Here is a 23,303-nt window from a genome sequence, read left to right on the forward strand (position 1 = left end):
ACAAAAATATCAAGAAAATAATACAGAAGATGGTGAAAACATACAAGGATTGGCATGAAATGCTTCCCTTCGCCCTACACGGTTATAGAACTTCAGTACGCACATCCACAGGGGCAACCCCTTTCTCTTTAGTCTATGGCATGGAAGCAGTCCTCCCTATCGAAGTAGAGATCCCATCATTAAGAGTCCTAGATGACACAAAGTTAGAAGAATCGGAATGGGTAAAAACCCGTTTTGATCAGCTTAATCTCATTGAAGAAAAGCGACTGACGGCTTTGTGCCACGGGCAACTCTACTAGAAGAGAATGAAAAAGGCATTCGATAAAAAGGTCTGCCCGCAAACTTACAAGGAAGGAGACCTCGTTCTCAAGAAAATCTTGCTACCCCGACTTGATGGCCGAGGAAAATGGACACCTAACTACGAAGGTCCATATGTCATAAAAACAGTGTTCTCAGGAGGAGCACTCGTCCTCACTACCATGGATGGGGACGAGCTACCACATCCAATCAACTTAGACGTAGTCAAGAAGTACTACGCCTAGCAAAAGCAGGATTCCAAGCTACGAGCCCAAGGCAATTCGTAAAGGATAAGAAATCGAGCAATCATCAACTTCCGAAGACAAAAGATTACTGGGGCCCTCGATAGCAATAACAATATTAATATCATTTCTATTTATCATTTTCTTTCTTTCATACTCCCTGTACATTCGCCAATTCCAGGCAATAGTCAATAAAGTTTTTTCCCCTTTCATACCTATCTTTTCATCATTTCAGTACCAAGTGCAAAGAATAATTTATTTCTCATAAACTTTAAACTTCGAACTTAAAACAAGAAACTTACAAGTCACTAGACTAAAATAAAGGGGATAAAACCATGACATCTCCGGCAGTCAATATACGCCTGGTGATATGATAATTCCGAAAACACTGCAATATCTCAATAAACTAATTTCAGACGATCTGGGTTAAGACATGCAAAGCTGCTCGGAAGGTTAAACAAATCCAATGGGTGACAAAAGATAATATATCAAAGTCATCATACATATTCATATTCATATACACTCACATATGCGCCATTTGCATAAGCATGCACGCATTTGCAACAAATCATAAGCATACACATTTGCAAAGCATCATTCTACAGGTAAAGCTTGTTCCCCAACCAGCTTCTTCTAAATCCTACTTCAATTCCCATTCCGATTCCAAATTTTAGATCCTACTTCAAATCCCATCCCAATTCCAATTTCAATTTCAATCCAAATCGTAACCATCGCGTTACGTCTTATCACGACAGTGATATGGCACCGAGTTCTTTGGCAATAGCCAAAACTCATTTCAATTTCAATTTCAATTTCAATCCAAATCGTAACCATCGCGTTACGTCTTATCACGACAGTGATATGGCACCGAGTTCTTTGGCAATAGCCAAAACTCATTTCAATTTCAATCCAAATCGTAACCATCGCGTTACGTCTTATCATGTTAGTCCGCTAGCAGTGATATGGCACCGAGTTCTTTGGCAATAGCCAAAACTCATTTCAATTTCAATTTCAATTTCAATCTAAATCGTAACCATCGCGTTACGTCTTATCATGTTAGTCCGCTAGCAATGATATGGCACCGAGACCTTTGGCAATAGCCAAAACTCATTTCAATTTCAATTTCAATTTCAATCCAAATCGTGACCTTTGCATTACGTCTTATCACGGCAGTGATATGGCATCGAGCTCTTTGGTACGTTGGTAACTAAGACTCATTCTAATTTCAATTTCAATCCAAATCGTAACCATCGTGTTACGTCTTATCACGTTAGTCCGCTGACAGTGATATGACACCGAGATCTTTGGCAATAGCCAAAACTCATTTCAATTTCAATTCCAATTTCAACCCCAAACATGTCCTACCACGTTAATCCCGTGGCCAACAACGCATCTACTCCACATTCCGCAATATTAGCAAATTTCAGGGCATTTTCAGTGTTCAATAATCTTCCACCTTCAGACCGCAACAGGCAAGTAGGCCTGTCCGCCTCTTCAGGTTTAAGAAGATTGAACAGGGGCAGCTGTCATACCCCAAAATTTGCCTCATTCATTTCAATATACAAGGATTCAAAAGACTAGGGTTCCACCCAAACAACACTCCTAGCCAAGAGCCTCCTAAGGCTAGGGTTTGAGATACTCTTAGGGGAATCAATAAGATAGGGTTCTTAATCAAGGGTATATGGTTCATAGTGATCTAATGCAATTCCATAGCAAAAGTCAAGGCACAACTCCAAAGGTTACCTGCTCAAGCAATCCCAAGATCCACAGTCAACTGATCCAAACCCAAAGGTCAACTACAATCAAAGCATGATTCAAACCTATGATCATTGGTCAAACATCAAGTATAGAGGTGCATATCCATCATTTGATCAAAGCTTGATCATGATTCCATTAATAGAAACTCAGAGATGAACAAATACAAAAAGGTTCAAATTAGGGTTTCTTTAGGAGAAAGTCAACCCAACTTTGACTGGGCATAACTTTCACATGGAACATCAAAAATTCCCCACTCAAAGCCTATTTTGAAGGAAATTGGATTCTCTACAACTTTGTATCTCACAAGCCAGGGCTAGAAATGCTTCATTTGAGAGGTATGATGCAAAAGATTACAGGTCCTTTTTAAGCATCCTTCAAAAGCAATATTTTGTTAAAGAAGATATGATCAAGATAAAAGCTCCAAATGAAAAATATGTTCCAAAGTGGCTTAGAGAGGACACTTTGAGGTTTCCAAAAAGTACTAGAACTCCCTCATAGCTTAAAAATTGAGTGAGATATGCTTGATCAAAGTTGGGTGGTTTTGGAGGACCAAATGTGAAATAAGAAGGTTCAAATTGAGAAATTTTGCAAATGGGCCTATGGTTTTATGATACAAACTTGATCCACAAGTCATTAGCATGCCCAAAACAAAATTCCACGAAATTTAACCTATCATGTGATTTAATATGATTTTTTATTTCATTTTTATGATTTAATTAAGTAAAAAAATCAAATATTATGTTAAAATATCCACATAGGCTAATTCCAATCACAATTATGATAAAATATAATATATTTTCGTAGTATATTGATTGGGAAAGGATTAATAGAAGATTGGACAAATATAGAAACTTATCATTCAAGAATCAAATCAAATTTCCAAAAATTTGCAAGAATGGATTCAAAGATCTTTGGGCTTCAATTTCTTAACCTAATGCAAGCCTATAAGTAGAGGAAGGTGTGCACTGAGACAAGGGTTACGAATTCTGGCCAGAGGCATACTTGCAAGAACTCCAAAATTCATCCAAAATCTCAAATTCGTTTTCAAAGAATTCGTGGCTTTCAACAAGATCTAAAGGTTTCAAAAGCTTGCTCGGGGCATTTGGAACGTGTCTGGATAATAGCATAGCATCAACACCCCCAGAATTACCTCAATTTTGTCAAAGTAAGTCACTTCAAACTTTGAATCGATTAGCATGTTATAGACACTTTCATGATGTTTTGATGATATGTTCTTGCTTGCCTTGATGCACTGATTGTTTCTGGATTAATTGTGTGGAGTTTGCGTGCCTTAATCTTGCTTTGCCATTAACGGCCGATTTGAGTTTCTAGGGTTCTAATTTGGGGCTTTTAATTAGGGTAAAAATTAGGTCAAATTAGATGCATGGTTGAGTTCGTGGGGTTGGGACGAAGCATTTAGAAGGGGTGCGAAAGATTTATTGAGAAGTATATGCTAATCGCTGTTATTCAGGTTAAAAAGCTACGAACACGTTTATAGCTAAATCGTAGCCAATTCTGCAAAAATTTACAGGGTTGTTTGGGGAAGACGATGAGGTGTCCTCATCTGATTCGTGTGTTTGAAATTCGTGCGCGTTTCCCATTGCTTTCTTCAGTCTTTCTATATTATCTGTTGCGCGCGTGTACTAAACAACTAACTAATTCAGTAGGGATGGTTGAGAAGCGCGTATGGGAGGGAGAGGTCATGGGTTCGAGCCTCCCCTCCAGCATATTATTTTTCTTTAGTTTTCAATTCTTGATCTGGTGCGTCCCAGGCCTTAGGGTTCACCATGCACCTGCCAGATCTGGCCATTCAATCCTCCTCTAGCTTAATCCAACGCCCTTGATCCAATGCCTATAATATGAACCTTAATAACAACCTTATTAAATCACAGCTCTAATAAACTAAATAAATTTTAATTAATATATATTTATTTTAATTAATTCTTTTAATATATTTATTTGTATAATAATAATTATGTTTTATAAATAAATTAATATATAATATTTGTATTAAATTATAATTTGTTGTTCGTGCCGATTAAATCGATTAATCGCTATGGTCAACAATAATTTTAATTAAAATGCTATTTAATGAAAATAAATTTAGTTTCTATTCGGTTAAATGGTTGCAACTATTTTATTAGTTGTGATGATTAACCGTTCTTTTTCTCTCCCTTTAATTTGTTATTTTTTTAATCGAATCAATCGATTATGAGGGGTAACAATACAAATAAAATTCATAAAATAATTAAAAAAAATACTATTATTCGTTATTAGTGATAATTAAATCGATTGATTAAAATTGGTAACGATACAAATACTAATCTGTTAACTATGGTGATTGAATCAATCGATTATCGCGGTTAACGGTACACATTAAAATCAGGGTTGTACGCCCAAACCATAAGACACTTCCCAATTTTTCAAAACTTCTGGCATCAAATTACACATTATCATAGGCTATTGCAAAAGCCTTTGAAGCAATTCCCAACCCTATCAAATTCAAATTCTAAGGGCGTACAACCCTTCCCCGAACTACGTCGACTCTGATTCTCCATAAGGAGATACGTAGGCACTTGGCAACAAGGCGAGTCCCCCTCCTCCAAATCTTAATCATGTCAAGCCTTTAACCCTATTAACCATCTGTTACCCTTCTTTATGTTTTTTTGCCATAACCCTTATCTTTGCAATGTTAACCTTTAGGAAAGGGTTTTGGGTGCCTAACACCTTCCCTTAACCCGAATATAGTATCTTACCCTAAATCTCTTAACCATTAGAGGTTTCCTATTCGCCTTGGTAGAATAGGTGGCGACTCTTTAAGTTATAAATTTTAGGCAGGTTGCTACAAGAGAATTGTGTGAAAGTTTCAAGATTGAACATCACAAATCTCCGCCTTACAGGCCAAAGATGAATGGAGTTGTTGAAGCAGCAAATAAAAATATTAAGTAGATTGTTCAGAAGATGGTTATTGTGTACAAGGACTGGCATGAGATGTTCCCATTTGCTTTGCATGGGTACCGTACATCTGTTCGTACTTCAATAGGGGCAACCCCCTTTTCTCTGGTTTATGGTATGGAAGCAGTGCTCCCCATTGAGGTTGAGATTCCATTGTTAAGAGTTTTAATGGAAACCAAGTTATCTGAAGCTGAATGGTGTCAGAGCAGGTTTGATCAATTGAATTTGATAGAAGAAAAGAGAATGACGGCTTTATGCCATGGTCAGTTGTATCAGAAAAGAATGAAAAAAGTTTTTGATAAGAAGGTCAGACCTCGTGTATTCAGAGAAGGCGACCTCGTGCTCAAAAGGATCTTGTCTTTCACCTCTGATTCAAGGGGCAAGTGGACTTCTGATTTTGAAGGACCATACATTGGTAAGAAAGCCTTCTCTGGCGGTGCATTAATTCTTGCAATTATGGATGGAGAGGAACTCCCACGTCCCGTGAATGCTGATGTAGTCAAGAAATACTTCGCCTAAAAATAATAAAAGAACAACTCGCTAAGTTGAAAACCCGAAAGGGCTACTTAGGCAAAAAGGAGAGTCTCGGTGGATTAAAATCCCGAAAGGCGGATCGAGGAAAAAATTAGAGACATAAACAGAATAAATTACCCGGTTGATTGAAAACTCGAAAGGGAGATCCAGGCAAAAGTTAGGGATTTATGGCAAGTAACTACATCAAACAAGACTTGATCATCAGCAATCATCTGTTTTTTCATAAGAAATTCAACACATTTCGATAGAAGCCTGTGCTCAGGGATTCGAAGTTGTGAGAAGGAAAGGGTCTTTACATTTCAATGTATCTTTTTCACAAAATTACCACTTTCCAAACTTTGTGATCATCCATGGAGTCTCGCCTTTTGCACACTACCATTCTAATAATGAAAGTTTGAGCCTTATCCATTTGTTTGCAATCTTATTTCTATCAATTCATAAAAATGACATTTATCGATGATAATAATTTTGAAACAAAAAGAAAACGTTGATTCTTTTGAAAAATACAAAAAGGATTTACTTTGATTCATGAGTATATCAAAAGGAATGGAAATGATGATGCCTTCTTTGTTGAAAAGAATATATTCCAGTTTGGTGTGTCCTTAGCATTGTATGAAGTGTCGTAGGACCCGACATCAGTAATCCCCAATGTTGTGCAGAATTCAGTCTAATCCATCAAGAGATTATCGTAGCTACTCTTTGCTCATGTTTACAGATGCTAGCTCGAGTGTTATACCTGAGACAAGCTTGATTATACCAATGATAAATATTGTCTATTCTAAGTCAATTATTGTGCTAGTTTTGTCAGCATATACATCATTAGCATACATAAAAAACAGTCATACATCCATTTTTCCATCGTGAAAAGTTTACTTTCATCAGAGTGCTCTTTTATTTAGAATATCTCTAGGAAAAAAAGGTATACTTCCTTGTAATTCTCCAGTGAATTTGTTTCTATGTGGATGATACATGTTTCAGTTATCCTGTTCAACATGCTTATGAACAGGAAAATCTAGTGAGTTATACCCTCACTTAATTCGATCTTGCTTGACCGTTTCTTTCCATTTGTTAATGGATTGAAAGCGGATAGTCTACCCTCAATGAAAGTTGGTGTATCCTTTTTCTATCTTCAAGTGAAATGTTGGTAGCTCAACTTCAGTGAAAGTTGGTGTATCCTTTTCCTATCTTCAAGTGAAATGTTGGTAGCTCACCTTCAGTGAAAGTTGGTGTATCCTTTTCTATCTTCAAGTGAAATGTTGGTAGCTCACCTTCAGTGAAAGTTGGTGTATCCTTTTTCTATCTTCAAGTGAAATGTTGGTAGCTCACCTTCATCAAAAGTTGGTGTATCCTTTTTTCTATCTTCAAGTGAAATGTTGGTAGCTGGCCTTCAGTGAAAGTTGGTGTATCCTTCTTCTGTCTTCAAGTGAAAAGTTGGTAGCTCACCTTCAGTGAAAGTCGGTGTTTTCTCTTTCTATCTTCAAGTGAAATATTGGTATCTCACCTTCAGTGAAAGTCGGAAGTTCACCTTTAGTGAAAGTTGGTGTATTCTTTCATCCCCGGTAAAAGAGGATGTTTTAACCTCTTTGGTGTGAAATATTTTCCCCAGTGAAGTTTCTTTTCCCAACAAAGTCTCGTTCCCCCAATGGAGTCCTTTCTTCTCCCTGGTGATGTTAGATCTCCCCATGCATTCATCAGCATTGCATTATATCTTAGGTTCAAAAATTGTGTGATTTTATATTTAAGTCTCTTCGATTGCGTTGAAACGAAGATTTTCAACCACCGTGTCTCCGGATAGAAGAAACTTAAATAGGGGCATCTGTCATACCCCAATTTTTGACCCTAAGATCATGCGTCATTTACATCTCAATCGTTAATCAAGAGCTTCAGTTTAAAGCTCTGTTCTTGGTGTTTTGCTCATATCATTTGTGAGAGGGATCATCAAGCACCTTTGTTTTAGCTTGTATATGATATGCTAACCAAAATACAAAAATATTTTGCTTTGTCCTTTCATTTGTTTTTGTTTTGTAGGTACCAATCCAAGGCATCCACTAAAAAGGGCATTTTTCAGCATGCAATCGATTTGCATAATGGAGCAATCAATTGCACCAACTTGTTTTGCACCAGATTTACCTTCTGACTTCAGTGCAATCGATTTGCAAAGTAGAGCAATCGATTTGCATAGGCAATGCAATTGATTTGCACAAAACATCAATCAATTGCACCAACTAATTTTTGTCCAAGATTTGCTTCTTTCAGCAGTGCAAATCGATTTGCACAAAGAAGCAATTGATTGCACCAGTGCGAAATTGGAAAAATGAAGGCAATTTTTCAGCTTTTGAGGAGTGTGTCACCATTTCCATGTGTGGGTTGAATGTTCTAGATTGCACAATTGATTCCCTACATTATTTTGATCAAGTGACACCATATTCCTCATTTGATTACATACACACCATTGGATCACAATTTTGGCTCCAAATTCATTTACCAAGCCTAATTTCATTTTCCAATCCTAACTCCAAACCACCACTAATCCCAAGCCTAAATGATATAAATAGAGGCCTTCACCTCTTCAATTTTCAAGCTTTGAGAGCCAAAGAAATTCTTTCATTTTCACTTCTCATCCTTTCCAAAACCCTCACCCAAAGTTCATTTTCATAGAATTAGTAGGATTCACCTTGAATCTTGCTAGTTTGAACTAAACCTCATTCATTTCACTCTTTTCTTTGCTTGTTCATCTTCAATTTTGGAGGATCTACTCATTTGGTGATTGTTCTTGAAGCTTCTCCAAAATTTTGCTTTAGAAGTGGTAAATCTCTACATTCCAAGATGTGATTCTTCTTTGCTTGTGTGTGATGCATCTTTGATGCTATATTGATCCTATTTCATGGTGAATTGATGGAAATTTCGTGCAAGGTGCTATATGTGATCATAAGGTGTTTGTGTTTAAGTTTAACAAATCTTTTCTCTTTCTAATGCTATTTTTTAAAAAAATTTGTGCAGTGCAAATCGATTTACATCAGGTGCAAATCGATTTGCATAGTGTTAAAATGCGCAGATTTTGAAAACTCAGTTAGTGCAATCGATTGCTCCATTATGCAAATCGATTGCACGTTGACAGAATGTTGTTTTTTGCCTTTTTAAACTTGTTTTTGGTACTTCTTCATCCTCTACTTCATTAATATCATTGGATCTAGGATGTACATAGGCTTGAAAAGACTAAATCCATATTATTAGATGAATGATATTAATGATAGTTTAAGTGATTTTATGTTCATGTATTTTTTGTTATTCTTCTCTTTTTTCTTTTGATCGATGAAAGTCTTAATATCTTGAGAATTCTTATGGATTCTTGATAAAGACTAGATCGTTACCTCTTTTCTTTTCGTGCGGTATTGCTTTCGGAGAGTGATCTATATATCACTTCTCTCGCATGCATTAGCACTAAGATTATTGACCGGCCTCGTTGTAGGGTGACTTCTATATAAGTTACTTGACGATCTGCTTAACATAGCGCAACATTTGTCCCGAATCGAAATAAAAGATCAAATATGGCAGAGATTGTATGCGGTTGATTTAAGTCTTTCGGAAGTTTATTGTGTAGTCGTTATGATTCTATCATGCTTCTGATGAACTTTCATTGACTTTAAATCCGAGATCATCATTCACTCACCATCGATCTTCATACTAATTTTGATGACATACTTGACAATTTCAAGATGGTTATCTTTAACATACTAACAATTGACTTTAATTTTTGCATCTATTATATTGATCTTTATAATTTTTTCTTGCTTTTATTTTCTTATTTTATCATTCATCATGTTTATGATTCCGTTATTTTCTCTTTGTCCGTTGGACGCATTGTTTATGTTTCTGCCATTTTTCTTTTGTCCACTTGGACCATAATTTTATTTTGTTCCTAAAAATTTAATAAACAAGATAAATCTAAAAAACACCTTGGACTATTGGTTACTATCCCTAGCATTCTGCAGATTCGGACTTATGGACTTAGTACCTCTGGACCCCTGATATTCTGTTGTTATTCTTTCTGTCTGGCATTGTGTTTCTGTCTGTTTGTGTGTGCAGGTTTCCTTGAAAGTCCTTGATGGTTAATTCCAAGGCATTGTGATAAGGAATTCCTCCGAATACAGCTGTTACTCTGCCCGATTTTCGTTAGAATTTTGTGATATATTCAAGGTCTTAATGCAAAGTGGTGCTAAAGACAATAAGTTCATCTGGATCCTCAAGTGATAATGTGATGGTTTAGTGTTGATAAGTCCAAAGGATGGGAAATCTACCTTGATTCAAAATGTCAAGTATTGGCTTTTTATTTTGGTTAGATCGTTCTTTCCTTAGCTTTTATTTTGTGCACTAGGATAGTCCCTTCATCTCTTGCCCCCTTCTTAGATTTTTAAAATCTTAACCCTTTTTAAAAAATCTTCTTATGCTTGCAAACCTCTTTCGAAAAATCTTTCTTAAAAAATATCTTTTGCCCTTGTTGGCATTTTCTTGCAAAAAAAGCTTAGACACGATTAATTGTTGTAGTGAGTGACGATACCCCACGATCTTGACATCGGTTGATATGATGGAATCTTTTCCACGTGAGAGAGCTAGTGGCATACTCGTTGATTTTATCCGAGTTGGAGCCCTTCTTTCATTTATGATGCAAAGACTCCATCGATTTTCGTGTTAAAGATTAATGGCTGAGTATTTGCTCCTATGATGATAAAGTGTTTATTCCTTTTTAAAACCTGTTTCCCTTTTAAGTGGAACTACATTAGCTCTGACTTCTTCATTGCACCGAGGAGGTATGTAGGCACAAGATGTAATGTCTTGCCGAGCTTCTTTTAAAAAAAATCAAACAAAACCTTTTCTTTTCGCACACACATCTTTTAATAAACACGGATTTTCAAAAAGGTTCTTGTGGAGTACCACAAATATGAGGGGTGCTTAAAACCTTCCCCTTGTATAATCAACACCCGATCCTTAGATCTCTTTTTGTTTTAAAAACAAACTTTGGGTTTTACGTTCTTTTCCCTTTTCCTTTGGAAATAATAAAGCACGGTGACGATTTCAAACGAAATAATGAGTCAAGTCAATTCATGGCTTTGATATCAGATTTTCCCCGCTACATAATCCCCTGGTACCCTTTGTTTTTTTAATCATCTAGACGCTTTTGATGGATATTAATTAGTTGAGTACTCATAATGAAATTATGTCCTCTAGAAGATTACCTGAAGAGGCTCCTGGAAAGGATAGGAAACTGTCTTAAACAAGACTGTGCTTTAAACAAAGCTCAGGGAGACATGTTTGTAAAGAAGGTCAAAAGATTCCTATAGAGGATAAAAAACTGGTTTAAGGGATATTGTGTTTTAAACAAAACTCAGGAAGAGACGTCTTGAAGAAGATTACCCTAGAAAGGATAGGAGACCGTCCTAAAGAAGACTGTACTTTAAACAAAGTTTGACAAGGTTCTTGGAAGGATAAAAGAAATGTTTTTAGAGAAAACTGTCTAAAAAGAGATATGTCTTAAAGGAGACCACCTAAAAAGGCTAAGAGATGTCTTAAAGAAGACTACCTAGAAAGGTTCCTGGAAAGGATGGGGGATATCTTAGAGAAAATTACCTGAAAAAGGTTCCTAGCAAGGGTAAGGAGTGTCTTAAAGAAGACTACCTGAAGAGATTCCTAGAAAGGATGATAAACATCTTAGAGAAGACTACCTAAAGAAGTTCCTAGAAAGGAAAATGTCTTAGAGAAGACTACCTGAAAAAGGTTCTTAGAAAGTGTGAGGGCAAATGTGTATTTTCATGATGTCAAAACATTGTGAACTTGACATAATTGATGTGGAAACAAAGGAATCAAGCGGATGCATTATAGAAAAGTGATTTTGGCAAATTTCAGTCAACAGGTCGACACATATATGCCATAGGCCGACCTATCTGGTGACTTAAGAAAAATTTTGTGTATGAGCAGAATGCATCGACGCATGGCATCTTGAGGAAACTTTGGGTATGCGCACGCCGACCCTACAGGTCGACGCATGGAAGTTTGAGGAAATCTCGGGTATGCGCACGCCGACCCTTCAGGTCGACACATGTGTCATGCTTGGTTTAAAAACAAGTGCAAAACTTCAACAGGTCGACCTATGCAGTGGGGCAGGTCGACCTATCACTACTTTTGCTAATTTTTTGCTTTGTTTAATTGGCAAAGGCAAAGGGTGTGGTATATATATATATATATATATATATATATATCAAATAGATCATTCTCAAACAATCTAACAATAAACGGGAAGAATATACTCAAGCTTCTTCTCATCTTCAACCTTTCGCTTATTGATCGGAAATCACACATAATAATCTTTTCCGATCGGAGTAAGGAACGTGCGTTGATAAGGTTTGACGGTATACAATTGTTTAGTTCGAGTGAAGATTATTGAGCGTGTTTCTTGTATAAAACCTTAGGGTTTTTCCTTCTACATCAAGGGTTTGATTCGAAGGTTTTTGACGATCGCTTCGCTTTGGAAATCAATTCAGTCGAGCATAAGGGATTGAGGGATTGAAGATTCGCTCATCAAATTTGCTACAACCGGAGGATTGAAAAGGAAGGATTGGGGTCTTGATTGGTGAAGATCATATACATTGACTTGGTTCTACTTGAATCAAGGGGAGGAAAGAATTTTATTCAATTTTACTGCATGTGTGTAGTTGGTGATTGGTAAACTCTTTCCTTGTTAAACATTTTGCAATCAAATAAAACTTTCCTAATTTCATTTGAAATTAGAGGCAGACGTACTCCTGCGAGGACGATAGACGAACTGCCTTAACAAATCTCGTGTTCTTTATCGTTCTTACTTTTATATTTTCAATATTCGTGTTTTTCAAATATCCATTGTTGAGAAAAAATTGAAGTTAGGTGAAAATCGATCACCAAGTGTTCGATAAAATTACTCATTCAATTTTTGGTTAATTTTTGGTGAAACGGTTCATTGCGAGTAAGATTCTATTAAGTGTGTATTCAATTTAATTGATAAATTCGTTAAAACGTAATTCATATTTCTCCGTTTTTCATCCGTTCGGTTTAGTGCACATATCCGGTCCCCGATAACACGATCATTCAAAGACGATTAAGTGATTCAGGGAAGTCACGTTTCAAAAGCTAAAATTTTCTTAAGTCGAAAAAAAGGTGGTCTATTCACCCCCTCTAGACCATCCCTATCGTCTAACATAAAGGATTATGGATGTCTTAAAGAAGACTACCTAAAAAGGGCCCCTGGAAAGGACTGGTAACTTTTGTCTTGATCATTTGTGAACTCTCTCTAGAGAGTTACTCAAAATTAAGCTTCAGGATTGTATTTGTCTTGAATGAGTGTCAGGATTGAATCTTTGTCTGGATTGTCTCTGCACTATATTTTAGACGATGATGTTTATTTGATTATGGAGTAACCTGAAACGACAAAGTTAGTTTGATGTAATGTCACGATGCATGTAATGCATTGTGTAATGAGTTTCTCAAAATAAATGAGAATTTTGCATATTGTGTATGTATGTGCCATGATTCATTGTGAACAATGTATGGATGAGCTCAGGAAATTGAATGATATGTGGTCACCACTATGTGGTTGAATTGTATTGATAACTCCGTATATCAGTTTCTGATTGGGGAAAATAAATCCCTGCTTGTTGCTGGAGACGATGACAATTCATCTTGATCTTAGAATGACCTAGCCGGGGATTCTTCCCTTATGTACGAAGGTACTTAGCTGAGGTTTTTTGATCACTGCTTGGGGATGAAAGTATTTTTAAGGATCTGATCTAGATATACCTTGACTGGGGATAAGATAGATGAACAACCTTTCTGACCAGTGTTTCAGCTGTGAGTGTCAACTTTATTGGGAACAGTAGGTCTAAATAAACCTTGTTGGCGAAGAAGATTGTATCAGAGAACCTGTAGTGTTGGGGAGCCAAGTCTTTGTCGGGAAGAGATTATTAGAAGATAACTTCTCGAGGATTACGCTGTGGGGATATTGTTGTGGACACAACTCTGTGGGGAATATTCTCTGAGGTTTCAATTCTCATTGCCCCATGCCTTCAAGTATTTAGTTACCCGTCGTTGGAAAACATTGACCATATATGGCCTTTCGCATGTGGGAGTTTATCTGCCCCTGGTAATTTGAAGTTACTGGGTTTAGAACTTTGGACGAGAGAGTGGTATTGACACCATCTGATACTAGTCACTAAGTGACCTTTGCAACGTGCCCCCAAGTGATAGACTTTCCCCTTGGGTTGTCCAGCGTCTTTGAGAGATTCCATGAGTCTTGATTAGATTGCCCCCAGATAAATGGGATAACGACGGGTCATGCCCCGTGTATACATTAGCCTTTAGCCAACCGAGTAAGGCGTAAGAGATGTTTCTTCTTTTTGATGTGCTTCTAAAGCTACTTCGTCTGTCGGGAGGGCTTTTAGTCATTAGCCATGCCCCATGCAACTTCTCCCTGATGTTAAGCATTTGAATCTATGTAGACAAATGTGCTTTATGATATATATATATATATATATATATATATATATATATATATATATATATATAATACTAATTAATAAAATAACTATATCCTAATAATTAAAAATGTACCAATTTCTAATAATAAAATTGCAATAAATAAAATAATTATTAGAAAAATTAAAAATTAAAATTTTTTTTTTTGTGATTTTTGAATAAAAACTAAAGTCAAAACAAAATAAAAGGAGAATATGTTCAAACTGCAATATGTGACGTTCGGACCCGTGACTTTATTAAACATTCACAACTCCTTACACACCTACTCCCTTACCAACTATGATATCTTAATTATTCGAAAAATGAAAATGACGTTTGAAAATTAAAAAGGGTGAGAAAATATTTGTCATTTAATAAATACAAATAATTTAAAGTATACTATTTTATTCTTTAAATAAGCAAAATAAATTACTGTTAAAATATTAGTATAAATAAACTATAATTTATGAAACCCAAGTTTAGAAATAATTCGACGGTTAGAAATAGGGTGGACAAATTTGGGGCATGACATAACCTTCTCTCCAATCAAATCAAAATCAACAACCACAAAATTTAAACCAACAAAAAATAATTACAATAAATAAATAACAACTTAATAGCATTCCAAGTCATCTAACCATAGATCCACAACTTAAAACTTGGCTCAAGAACTTCTATTACCTCAATATAATTCATCCATATCATCCATTTGGGGAGAAGGACTTGATTCATTACCAAAGTCCAAGATTTCACTTCATCTGGAAAAAGTCAACTGTACAAGATTACCTTTGACTTTTAGGGTTTTTGGTCAAACCATGACTTTTAAGGATCAATGTCATCAATATATGGTTATTAAAGTCATTTGGCCAAAGAAATTCAAGGAAACTCATCAAGGATCAGAAAGTCAGGAATTAGGGTTTTTGAGGGCATTATGGGAACTCAAAATTTCACCTACACAACTCAAAAAACTTCAAACATGAAAGTTGTAGATCTTGCTAAATAAAACAACATCTTACAATGAAACTTTTTTCAATAAATCAATCATTTAAGAGATTTGGAATTTGGAAGTTATAGGCCTTAAAAACTTAGAAATTTTTTTAAGTGTTTTTGACCTAGTTTTCTTCCAACTTTAAGCCCATTTTTCACAAATTTCCCAAATGATTCTGAAGAAACCCCAAACTAATGAATTGAAGTAGATTTTTAGGGCTTTCCAAATTGTGCTCAACCTTCTCCAAATTCATTTTGAGCTAGGAGTTATGCTTGTTCAAAGTTGGCCTCATGAAAGAAAATTATAGGTCATGTTCACATTTGAATTTTTGCAAACTTTGTACCAATGCCTATACCAATTGATGCATCCTTGTACATGATATATCAGAAGGGAATTAGAGGAATCAAATGAATTATTGCATCATTTTTGGCCAAGTTGCAAGAATTTAATGCCATGTGATTAAGTAATCATTACAAAATGGAATATTAGTGAATCATCAAGGAATCTTCTCCTAAGCCAATTAGAGGCTTCTCTGCATCAAAAATCATCCCTAAGTATCAGATTAAATCGAGGGCTAGGGCTTGGGATCAAGATGAATCAAATTGTCATCATTGCATTTTGGATATTTCTTTGAATTTCTTCATGGCCAAGGAACCAAGTTAACCTCACTAAGCAAGCTCCCTCTGCCCAATTGCACTGAGCTTTTGGCCTATAAATATAAGTGTCATCCTTCATATTAAACACACCAAAGAAAATCAATTCCTTGCTTTCTCTTTCTCTCCCTCATGCTTATGGTTTTGCAAAGTTCTTTGGCAAGAAGAGTCGAATTCTTCAAACCAGAGCTCTTCTTTGGAAAGTAAGCATTCTAACATCTCAAGGAGGTTCATTAGAGGTGATCCAAGCACCTGGATCACTTCTGTAAGTGGAGAAACACCATAGCCACTTCCATTTTGAAGCTCGAGCAGTTGGAGGTCTGTAGCATAATTCAGGAGGTGTCAAGCAAGTACAAGCATCCAAACATGTTCTTTAGGATGCAGTGAAGCTATTCAGATGGTCGCAGCCTATCTGTAAGTGCAGAATCACTACTTTCCATTCTCACTTGAAGCTCAAATAGAAGGGGTCGAGTAGAGCAATTCTGAAGCATTCAAGTTGCAATAAGAATTCAGTTAGCATCATTGAGTCCCCAGAAAGCTTTTAGGATCATTCAACCATAGCCAGGAGTTCTCCACCATAGTCATCGACCTCCATTTTCAGAGGTATTTTTTCAAACTCCAACCCACTTATGCAAGTACTCTTTCTTATATATCTCGATACCAGCTTGTTCAGCATCATCAGGGGATTGAAAACCCTCTATCATCATTCATTTATTCATCTTGTTCATCATTTAATTTTAAAATTAGGGTTCATATGTTCTTCGTGTTTTCTGAGAAATTAGATAGTTGTAGTTGATATAAATAAATATTAGTTGCATATCTGGGTTTGATAGGAAAATTAGCAAGTGTACTATTTTGCCTATGTAGTAGTAATGGGATCAATGATTCCTTCTGGTTTGCTAGCAAGTGTACTATTTTGCCTATGTAGTAGTAATGGGAAAATCCCAAGTATCGAATCTCAAGGACTGCTTGACGATATAGAGTTTTATCAGTGTTTCAATTAAACAAAAGTTCGAAAGGTTGTTTTGATTGGTTTTGCAAATAAAGTAAATAAACAGAATAATGGAACGATGAACAGAGATGAGTAGATTGCTAGGGACGGTGAATGATTCTTCATGCAACGAATTCTCTGTCTCAATACAATAACATGCTTTTCATAGTTAATTACCGGTTCTTAAGAGTATCTAATCCTAAGGCCTTAGTGAAAAGATCTTTGACCTTACAACCTAATTACTATGTCCATAGATAATTACGGATATGATCAAGCATTCCAATAACAAGAAATTCCGGTTACAATATGATATCCCTAGTCCTAGGTGATATAAATATTATATGTTCTTAATCATGTCCACAAATAATATGCCGTCCAGCTACACTATTCATTCATATTCAGAATCCGTTTTTCCGACGGATAAAGCATTATTAACGGATGAAGAATAAATTAACAAATACGAAAAGTAAAATAGTTATTGCATCAATTGAATAAATTCATCACAATCAGAATCAGGGTCACCCCCCTAGAAATGGGGGGTTTAGCTACTCATAAAAATAACAGAAAACATAGTGTTAATTGTAGACATTACAGATAAATGAAGGAAATCCAATCTTCAATGGCAAAAGCTCATAGAATTCTTCAATCCTTGCATCAAATCTGAGTTCTCCAGCCTTTCACAGTGTATTTTCGCACCCAAAACTGTCCAACCCTTGTCCAAACGCAATCTCCTCCTTTTATTACTGTCATTCTGGGCTTTTCAGCAAAACAGGCTCAAAAATCACGTGCAAACGCGTGTGGGAACGCGTTTGGGCAGACGGGACGCGTCCCGGAACGCGTTTGGGCAGACGGGACGCGTGTGGGGACGCGTTTGGGCAGACAGGCATTTTCCTTTGTATTTCTGGCTTCTGGGACGCGTGTGGGAACGCGTTTGGGCAAACGGGACGCGTCCCGGGACGCGTCTGGGCAGCAGATGGCACTTTTCACTTCCAAACGCGTGTCGGGACGCGTTTTGGCAGCAGATTGCATTTTTCTTCTTCCACACGCGTCTGGGAACGCGTTTTGCCAGTTTATTCACTTTTCTTCAATTTTTCACTTTTCCGCCTCGATTTCTCCCATTTCATTTACTTGAGCCTACAAACACTATAACACACAACCAAAGCATAAAATGACGAATAACAAAATAAAACACTAAATAAAATAACTTAAAGATAACTAAAAACAACGGTAAAAATACGTGTGAAAACCACTGATCAGGGTTCATGAGGAAATTTAGAACAAAATTCATGTTTACATCATCACGTTTGGTTGAGAAATGAGCAAGTTCAGAAATTCAAAAATGGAATGCTTGAGGTTGAAGATGAAGATGGTGGGTGGCGCCATTTTTGAATTATGAGGAGAGAGTTTAAAATATAATTAACTGAAAGCGTGTTTTAAACGAATACATCGTTTAGCTCACTTGGTCACATGCGCTTCCACTCTCTCCTGCCATATAATCAACTGAAGTCCCTCTTAGTCACACTGAGCGTGTAGCTCAGTTGGCTTTGTTTTGTGTGGTAACCATGGGAACGTGGGTTCAAGCCTTGGTGGAGACAAATCCTTATTTTTTTATCACTTTTCTCACTTATTTTCTTCACAACTTTAACCAATTAATTCACCCTTCAAATTAAATTATTTTTGCTTCATTTTTCACACACTTGTCAATTAATATATCTATTTTATGAATAATAAAAAAATCGCAAAAAATATTATGTATTTCATGTGTTTTTATTAGGTTAAAAATGGTTATTTTTTAAGTATTTTAAAATACTTTTAATACATGTTTTCTTAAATTGTCAAAACCTAATTTTCCATAAATACTTTAGTGATAAAACCCTAATCATTTAGGTCTTAATAAGGTATAGATTTTGTCTTTACCCTAATTAAGTTGAATTTTTTTGTCAATCTTCAAAACTGTTTTCAAAACTTCAATTAAACAGACGATCGAGGTTTTCAGATAACAAAAACCTTGCATCATTTCATTTTCAACTGTTTTCATAAACAGTAAATAAATCCATGGGCCTCTAATAGAGTGTAAGACCCAACACCTTTTTCTTTTTATAGTTTATTTTCAAAACTATATTTTCAAAAACCTTTCACTGTTTTCAAAAATATTCAACTGTTTGCAATTACACCTTCAACTGTCAACAACAATAAAACTGCTGGTGAGACTCTGTATATACTTCTTCAAAGGCCTCCACTCCATCTAGGTTAGGCTTTATAGATTTCAATTTATAGTCTTCATTTAAATTACTGTCAAATATAAACTGTGTGTATATATATATATATATATATATATATATATATATATATATATATATATATATATATATATTAGGACTACGTCTGAGTACAAACTTTAGGACAGTGAAACTATATATATATATATATATATATATATATATATATATATATATATATATATATATATATATATTATAGGAATATGGCCTAGGATTGAGAATGTCTTCCCAGTGAAGGCTTTTTCCTAATTAGAGATCTGTAGTTCAAACCCTCAAGATGAATTATTCCCGGTGAAGCATCTTGAAAAAGCCTTAGAACCCAAAATAGGACACATCCACCCAAGAGGAATTATTCCCGGTGAAACCTCTTACCCATTTGCTTAGAGCCAAAATAAGTTCAAAACCACATAGCTTTCTCTTGTGCTATAACAAGGACCCTCGATTAGCCTCCTCTTGGGCTTTGTACAAGGACCCACAGGCTTCTTAAAAGCATATTTCTAGCTTACTCTTGAGCTTGTATACAAGGACCCATCAGGTTTCTTATAAACATAGGAACAGGTCTTTAGTCACCTTTTAGCCTACCCTGGTGAGTTTCTTCTATTCCTTCAACCATAATTTTACACAAGCTAAGAATGTCTCAATCCCAGTATTGATCACACTTTTTGGAATGAGAGACATGGACAGTCTCTGTCACCATTACCCTCAATAATAATTCTCCTTAGCAGAGTCTAGGATCTATAACTGTTTACCACAGTCAGTGTCAGCCTTAATTTTGGGCTTTAAACAAGAAGTCTCCAATAGTAAATCTTTCTGCCATCAGATAAAAACCCCTGGAAAGGGTTAGCCTCCAATCATTCCTTCATTTTAACAAAAACCCCTGGAAAGGGTCAGCCTCCACACATTTCTTCATTTTAACAAAAACCCCTAGAAAGGGTTAGCCTCCAATCATTCCTTCATTTTAACAAAAATCCCTGGAAAGGGTCAGCCTCCACACATTCCTTCATTTTAGCAAAAACCCTGGAAAGGGTTAGCCTCCAAAATCAGTCCTCTAAAGTCATAATTCCCTGGAAAGGGTTAGCTTCCAAAAATTCAATTCTTAAAAGACAATCTCAATAGTTGAATCCCACCTAGGTAAATCTCTGTCAATAAAAACCAATTTTCTGGTAGAGTCTAACTTAGGTCAATTACTCAAACAAATTCTCCAGTAAAGTCCATCTTCAAACCTGGGACTTTCATTCATTAATTTCTGTGTAATAAAAATACAATCTTCAGTAGGGTCAATTTTTAAAGCAATCCTCAACAAGAAACCCCCTCTGAGTCAAAAGATCCCACACTAGTAGATCTTTCCCCATTTAAAAAGTCAGCCTCAACCTTGGGATTTGTACAAGGCACATATTCCCTTTAGAGTCAAAACCCTCCTTATAGGTATTCCCCTAGAGAGTCAGCCACAACCTTGAGCTTTGTACAAGGCAGATAATAGAGTCTTCCCAGTAAGTCCTTCATCAACAATAGCCACAACCTTGGGCTTTGTACAAGGCAGATAAAACCATATTTTTTGTGTCAAAAGATTCCTAACTTTTAGGATCTTTTCACCATAGAGTTATCCATACTCAGTTTATTTAAGAGTCCGCCACAACCTTGGGCATTGTACAAGGTAGAAAATAGCGTCTTTCCCAGCAAAAGTCAGCCACAACCTTGAGCTTCATACAAGGCAGTATATATATATATATATATATATATATATATATATATATATATATATATATATATATATTCCCCAATTAAGAGTCAGCCACAATTATGGGCTTTGTACAGAACACCAAATAGAATCCATCAAATAAATACTCTCCAATTAGAGTCAGGCTCAATTCTGGGCTTTGTACAGAACACAAAATATCTTAGTTTAAGTTAATTCCCCCAGTGGAGTAATCTCCCAGAGTCAATAAAATCAATCAAAAAGCCTCAAGCTTAGGCCTCATACAAGCCAGATAAAGTCAAATCTTTCAAACAATAGATAAACATAGCTTATCTCTATAGAGAGATATTTTTACTATCTTACCACATTCAAACAAACAAACATTACATTACATTTTAATCAAGTCTCCCATTTAGGATTTTGAAAGGCATGCAGTGGCAGTAAACCTAGGCATGTGGTAACTTTCCCTAATTTGGATGAGCATCTTTCTTTCATTCAAGACGCAGTTGACTGGTATACTTGCACATAAACAAGTAAGGTCCCCCTCTTGAATGAAATGAATTCAGTTATTTTTTCACTCTTTTAATGTTTGTGGTGGAATAGTAGAAATACTTCTATGTAAAGATGACTTCATGCCTCTTTACCGTAAACAGAGATTTAATCCAAGCTTCAACCTTGAGCTTCAAGCAAGGCACCAAAAAATATTAATTTCCCTAATTAGTTCTCCGAACTACAAAAAGCTCTGACTTCCATTAGGGATATGTAGGCATGAGGTTCACAAGGAATCTCAGCGAGCTAATAAAAGCCAAAAATAGTCAGTCTGTCTTTTAAATCAATTTCAATTCCTTCTCCTAACACAAAGGAGAAACTTTCCCAATCATTAGCAGCACAAACACATATAGACACAGAGAAGGTTCCCGTAGAGTACTACGGATATGTAGGGTGCTTAAACTCTTCCCTATGTATAACCGACCTCCCGGGCACCAGAATTTCTAGTCTAGGTGAATCCACACACTTAGCAAACTCCTAGGGTTTATTTGAGATCTTTTTTCCCTTTCCTACTCATAGGATAATTAAAAAGTTCGTGTGATATCGTAGGAAGAACAGAAACAAAATTCATCCCACCCCGGGCGCATTCTCCTTCCAAATTTCGCGTGAAGGGTCTAGCGTGCCGTCCTCCCAAGTGAAACGGGGAGGTAAAAAAAATGACACCACAATTACCTATCTACCATATAAGAAAGTTAGATGCTCTGGAAAAGATCTTACTGCCCCTTTTGTTTAGTTAGAGAGTCACGTGGCTACCTCCTTTGCATTTCTTTGCTTCTTGCTTTTGCTATCTGTCTTCAACGTCTCAATCTGAATTTTTTTGGAAAAAACCAATATCTTTTGTCATTGTTATCTTTCTTGAAAACACAACTATGCTTAGTCCTTTACTCAACATGTCTAATCATTTTGCTACCTAAAATCTCAAACAACTCTCTTTCTCTGTTTTCTTCATCTTCCGCCTTCTTCACTCCTCCTTCCTCTGTTTTCTTCATCTTCCACATTCCACCCTCCTCCTTCCTCTAATATATCTTCACCTTTCTTCTTCTTCTCCTTGATTACCACTACTACTTCTTCTTTTTTCTTAACTACATCCATTAAAGTTTTGATATTTATGTTAAAAACCCAAAAATTTCGTTAAAGTTTCTTTTCTAATTTCTTCTAATTTAGTGTTTGTTATTTCAGGTTTGGATTTGTTGTTTCATCTACCCTTGCTTCGTCTTTCTATACTTGCTTCATCATTCAAGATGATAAAGACATCAATGGCAGTATATGTTTTTTCCCTCTTCCTCTTAATGTATCAGTTTTGTTTAACTATATTATTGTTGTTCAATATTTTTTCAGCCATTTCATTTTTTATTTATTCAACATCACTAATATCATTTTTATAGTTTTCGTTTCAGATAAGTTCTTCTTCTTCAAATCTGGAATTTTTTTGTTGATACTGAGTGATGATGAAGAGATGTTGCTCTCTTTTCTACTTCGTATAAATTTAAATCTGGGTTTTTGTTTTATTTGTAGCTTTCCTCTCAAATCTGAGTTTTATCTTGTATGAAAGATCAAATTTTTTTGTTGCATAAGATTACAAGATTATGGGATGAAAGATTGTAATTTGTGATAATAGAAATTGAGATTCTGATTTACAAATTTATGCCATCTGATTTATTTCTAATAATAAATAAGGAAAAGAGAAAATGAATATATTTTTTTACTTTTTCATTGAGGAATAGGATAAGAAATAATAAATGTAGAAATTTAAAAAAAATTAAAAATAGGTCATGTATATATAATCAAGCGGAAGGATGGAAAGGATCTTCTCATTTACT

The sequence above is a fragment of the Vicia villosa genome, linkage group LG5 (assembly GCF_029867415.1).
Source record: "Vicia villosa cultivar HV-30 ecotype Madison, WI linkage group LG5, Vvil1.0, whole genome shotgun sequence".
Lineage (NCBI taxonomy): Eukaryota > Viridiplantae > Streptophyta > Magnoliopsida > Fabales > Fabaceae > Vicia > Vicia villosa.